This window comes from Cervus canadensis, chromosome 19, assembly GCF_019320065.1.
Source record: "Cervus canadensis isolate Bull #8, Minnesota chromosome 19, ASM1932006v1, whole genome shotgun sequence".
Lineage (NCBI taxonomy): Eukaryota > Metazoa > Chordata > Mammalia > Artiodactyla > Cervidae > Cervus > Cervus canadensis.
In genome coordinates this window covers 28,804,374-28,810,373 of record NC_057404.1, presented here as the reverse complement: position 1 = coordinate 28,810,373, position 6,000 = coordinate 28,804,374, and positions in this window count along the sequence as shown.

Genomic DNA, 6,000 nt, shown 5'->3' with positions numbered 1-6,000 from the left:
CGCTTCCCCGCAGGGCCGGGAGCCTTCCCTAGAGAAGTGAGCGGCTACACAGTCCTGCGTGGCACCTGTTTACCGAGGGCACGCCTGTAGTCTGTGCTTTATTATTCTTTTTTTGTACAATTTGAAAAAAATGCAAGCGTCTTTTAGTTAAGCCTCTCGAATTTCTGGACATAAATGCCTAGCCTTTTTCGTTAACATAAGGTAGCATAGTAATTAGTCATTTATTTGCAAAGGCTACTTTGTTGCCAGAATGTTTCAAAAGGGAACTGACCTGAGCAGCCTTACAGCGGAGATGATTTTAAGGCTTCTGACTCTCTGACTTCCTTGCCCAAACGGCTCATTTTCCTTCCTCAAAATCACAGCTTTGCCCCATCTGACGTGTTGGAGAATCTTTGATCCCCTAGTTATACTGAAGTTGTAAGTGGTTTTTGACAAATGTCTGCTTTTCCTCCCCCTCCCCACATCAACCAGTCAGTCTTGGTCCAGTATAGTGAATAAAGTGAAACTTGGTGCTAGTTTAGTATCATTTTTAAAAGTTTGCCTCTTTTCTGTGATAGTCATGGCAGAGGTGTTTTAGTCTCTAAGTTGTGTCCGACTCTTGCAATCCCATGGACTAGACTAGCCTGCCAGGTTTCTCTGTCCATGGGATCCTCCAGGGAAGAATGCTGGAGTGGGTTGCCATTTCCTTCTCCAGGGATAGTTATAAGAATCGTGAAAACAGGTGTATCTGAGGTATGAAACGACATTCATTACTCAGAAGGAAAGGGAGCTGACATTACATGTAGCCAGAAGTAAGCCTGGTTTTCCCCCCTCACAGCCTACTGGTCCCCTAATATTTAAATAAAATGAACTCTGCCTCTTAACCTCTATCTCGCTCTATCTCTGGGGTTTCAGTTCCTTCCAGACACCACTTGGATCTTCTCTGTTTCTGCTGAATTCTCCAGTTTGCTGTTGTCTTATCTCATAACTGTTCTCTTTTCATCACCTTGTGTAAGTTCAAATTTGGAACATAGCCCACACTTCTTGTTTTCCTCAGAACACTACCTCATAGGAGACGGTTGTCTGCCCAAGCCAGCTTTAGACAAGATTTTTTTCATCTAACAGACTTGTTCCTTTTTGTTGGGGAGAGGGGTCACTAATTGCAGTAGATACATCAATACATTAGCTACAAGAGTAGGGAGACCTTAAAATAGAATGCATGTTAGCCTTGTTTTATTAAGAACTGACTGGCCACAGGGAACTTCTTACTGCCAGCTCTTTCCATTGAGTGTCACAGCCTTGCTCTGTCTTGCTGTGTCATCCTTCCCATTTCTCTCCAACGTTTTTCTGTCTCAGGCTCCCTTCTGTCCTTCTCTCTCAGCTACCTGTGAAATCTTACAATTCTTCTTCCTTTATTACACAGAGCAATTTTATATTTTGTATCTGTTTTCCAGTTGTCCCTTACCCTAATCAAAGGACTCTTCACTCCTTGTGGAATTTTGCCAGTAGTATTTCTTTCCTTCTGCATATATGCAGTCTCTCCTAAATCCTTCTAATAGTACTTCTAATAGTAAAGTTTATGTTACCTCTGTTTTATGTACAAGGATGCAAAGCCTAAAGAAATGTATGAATGTATCAAATGTAGGTTGTTGAATGGAGATTAATCTGACTCTGAAGCGTGTTCTGCCCACACTATCACACCTGAAGTATTAACTCAAGCACATGAAAAGAGGAAAGTATCCTTGTGAGTTTTTTTTTTTTTTTTGAAAAATTAAAGTCTCGGTTTATTAAAATGAAACTTTTGACAATAACCTACCAAAAAGGCATTCTTGCTTGAGAGTACTTCTAAGTCTGCAACTGAGTTCATCAGACACAGCATTTGGTTTATGGAATGTGGGTTTTCTTAAAACTACTCCAAATCACCTGAAAGTGGCTTATGTTTCTGACCATTTACAAGCCCTAAATTTATTCTTTATGCATAATAGTATTGCAGTAGAATAGGAAACCTCTAGAGTAAATTCTTGATTTTATAGGAATTGCATTTTAGGTTTCCATTTAGTTCATCACTAACCTTATGCACTTGAAGTTTTTGTTAAGATACCTGAAATTAACTACTCCAGTAAGCTTAGGATGAGGACATGTTAACATCATTCCATATGTATTAAACTGATTTAATATCAAGTCGTTATTTCTTTGTTAATTGAAAATCTTACTGCCAGTGGGAAATCTGTCACTTAAAAAAATGTACTGTTACCTATTTTAAGGGACATAAAATATTAAGGGGAATTTTCAGCTAAAAAATTCGGGGGTGTGTTTTAGTGCTAACAAGCTGTAAAACAAGCTCTAGCTGGGAGTCAGGTAAAACTTATTATAGGATTTGGGTAAGGTGATTTTTAGAGAGGTTTAAAGAAAGTGAAGAGTCAGTTCTTGGTTGGGTGCTATTAGAAAGCAGAGGCAATTTGGCTATTAGACATCTTCATTTTTACTCCAGAAGCCAGAGGAACAGGCTAGAGTCCTCATTGGAGAAGAAGCAGTCATCAATAAAATGAAAGTTTGTACTTTGAAGTCTCTTTCAGCTGTAAAGTTATTTTACTGTATATTGTAGATGAAAGCTTAAATTATTCATTTTTATTATAAAAGTTTTCTTTTAAATAGTTAAAGGTGGGAACACTTTCCCACTTAAATTTCTTGACACAAGTGTGAGGTCAGATTGCTCATTGGAAAGTCCTTTTCCTTTAAAAAAAGAAAAGGTTATGATACTGAAAGGTGGCTTATATTCGTGTTGTATAGATGCTCGGTAGGCTTCTAGGACTTCCCTTGTGACTCAGCTTGTAAAGAAGCTGCCAGCAATGCGGGAGACCTGGGTTCTATCCCTGGGTTGGCAAGGTCCCCTGGAGAAGGGAAAGGCTATCCACTCCAGTATTCTGGCCTGGAGAATTCCATGGACTGTATAGGGGTCACTGTATAGGCCATGGGGTCACAAAGAGTCAGACATGACTGAGCGACTTTTGCTTTCAAGGGGCTTTTAAACTTAATTTTGTTTTCCATGTTTCTTGGTTGGCTGGCGGTAGATTTTTAGCTGATTGGCAGCATAGGCACAGATAAGAGAATGAGTTCCTGGGAGGGTAGAAAAGATTTAATAGGGTCAGAAGAGAGAAAATTGCTGGTGGAAATGTTAGGAAAGTGTGTGGATATAAATTGAAGAACCAGTGAATTGCTGATTGATGTCAGCAATGTGGGTGGGGAATTTGAGTGAAATTACATACTGCCCACCTTCCGTTTCCAAACTTGCCCAGTGTCCAGCTGGTCTCTAAAGGAGCCCACAGTTCTGTCAGGTGGATCAAATCAGGTTTATTGAGAGCCTCAGGTGCCTCCCTCTCCCTCTCCCTGGCAAGTGAAGCTTCACGATTTCAGGCTCCTCATTCTTCTTTAGCCTACAAAGTCTTCTCCTTCTTCTGTTAATCTGTACATCTTTCAAGTTCTAGTTTGTCCCCAAAGCTGAGTTTTTCAAGGTTCCTCAGACCTTATGGATGAGAATCACCTGGGGTGTGACTTATAGATTCTGGCGCCCACTCCAAGGATGAAGCTCAGGAATCCTTATTTTCAGTGAGCATCACAAGTGATTGTAATAGGCTAAAGATTGAAAGCCTTATACATTGACAACCACTGTGAATGAGATTCCTCTCTTAAAACATTCTTTTGGGAGAGTTTTTCTTTTCCCTTCCCCTCCTACCTTCTTAAATTATATGCAATATTTGAAGGAAAACATAAAATACAGAAAAACAAAAAGGGAAACAAACATACCAATATTCAGAAATAACTACACTTAATATTTTGGTGTGTATCCATCCTCTTTCATCAGTATAATTATTATATATGTAATGTGTATATGCATATTTCAGTAAAAATTTGAACTTATGTACATAAAATTATATACATGTGTTTATTAACACATTATAAATATTTTAGATATTGTTGATTCTAATCAACCAAATACTGTCAGAAACACATCTTTGCCCTGTTGGGCTTACTACTGCACAGAGTCTCAGAAAAGAGGGAGTCAGGTAGAGCTTATTATAGGATTTGGGTAAGGTGGTTTTTAAAGGTTTAAAGGAAGTGAAGGGTCTGTTCTTGGATGGGTGCTGTTAGAAAGCAGAGGCAATTTGGCTATTAGGCATCTTAATTTTTACTCCAGAAGCCAGAGGAACTGGCTAGAGTCCTTGGAGAAGAAGCACTAGTCACTCTTGCTAACTTGGAGAGGAGGATGTTTGGTCATTTTTGTGGTAACATAGCTTTCCCCTTCTTTCCTGGTTAGATTTTCTGTTCAGGCAGGATTAAAGAGTAATCTTGTTTTTGTCTTGTTTGATTGCAGTCATGGAGAATCCTTCTCTAATGTCTATGAAATTAATTACATTCCTCAGGGTAACACCATATTTACCTTGTTCAAAGCTTTCAACACGTACTCAAAGGCTCCAAGATTCAAAAAAAGTTTAAATAGTAATTATTAATTTGTTCAACCTTGAAGCTATCTCTAATGCAACTGGGTAGTCATTGTAGTTCAACCTTGTGAGATTCCCTTATGCTTGAAGATGATAGTTATTAACGCCTTGTGATGGTGTTCGTGAAACTCAGTTTTGATCAATTTTAGAAGTTTTTATCACCCAAAAAGAATACCACCTTTCCCTCCATCCCTCTATCCTCTTCCTCAGCCCTTGGCAACCACTCGTCTTTATGGATTTGCCTATTCTAGGTATTTCATATAAATGGAATCATACAGTATATGTCCTTAGTGACTGGCTTCTTTTCGTTTAACCAAATGTTTACAAGTTTAATCCTGTTGTAGCATGCACCACTGCATCAATTTATTACTGAATAATTGTCAAATGGATACACTATGTTTCATCTGTCTATCAGTTGATGGGCATTTAGGTTATTTCCACTGTTTGACTATTATGAATAATGCTGTTGTGAACCTCCCAAGTACAAGTTTTTGTGTGGACATATGTATTCATTCCTCTGAGGTGTACCACAGATTGGAGTTGCTAGTTCATGTGGTAACTTTATGTATAACCCTTTGAGGAGCTATTTTCTAAAGCAATTCACCATCTTATAGTATGTGAGGACTCAATTTTATTCAGACTGCTCTAACAAAATACCACGGATCAGGTAGCTTGTACACAACAGAAAGTTATTTCTCACAGTTCTGGAGGCTGAGAGGTCTCGAACCTTGGTGCCAGCAGATTTGGCCTGATGGCTGGTTAGGACCGACTTCCTGGTTGACAGATGCCTTCTTGTCCTGTCCCCACTTGGTGGAAGGGGTGTGGGATCTCTGTGGGTCTTTTCTGTTATGAACCTATTAATGAAGGCTCCACCCTCATAACCTAAGCACACCCCAAAGGTCTTGCCACCTCAGGCTGTCATATTGGGCATTAGGATTTCAGTGTAGGAATTTTGAAGGGATGTGGACCGTCAGACCACAGCAGGCCCCAGTATCTCCACATCTTCACCAACACTTGTTACTGTCTTTTCTATTCACAGCATCCCAGCAGGTGTAAAGTGGTATCCAGTTGTGGTTTTTGCCTTTCCCTGATGGCTCATTGGAGCATCACTTGATGGGCTTATTTACCAATTGCATATTTTTTTTTTTTTTGCAGCACCATCTATTTCAGATCCTTAGTTCAGTTTTTCATTAAATCATAATAGAGTTACAATATTAAGTTTAAAGTATTAAAATTTATTGTTCTTTCACTGGCTTTCTTGGTTGCTCTTAGTTGCTCAGTCATGTCTGACTCTCTGGGAGTCCATGGACTGCAGCCCTCCAGGCTCCTCTGTCCATGGGATTCCTCAGGCAAGAATACTGGAATGCATTGTCATGCCCTTCTTCAGGGGATCTTCCCAACCCAGGAATCAAACCCAGGTCTCCAGAATTGCAGGTGGATTCTTTACCATCTGAGCCCCCAGAGAAGCCCATGAATACTGGAGTGGGTAGCCTGTCCCTTCTCCAGGGGATCTTCCTGACCC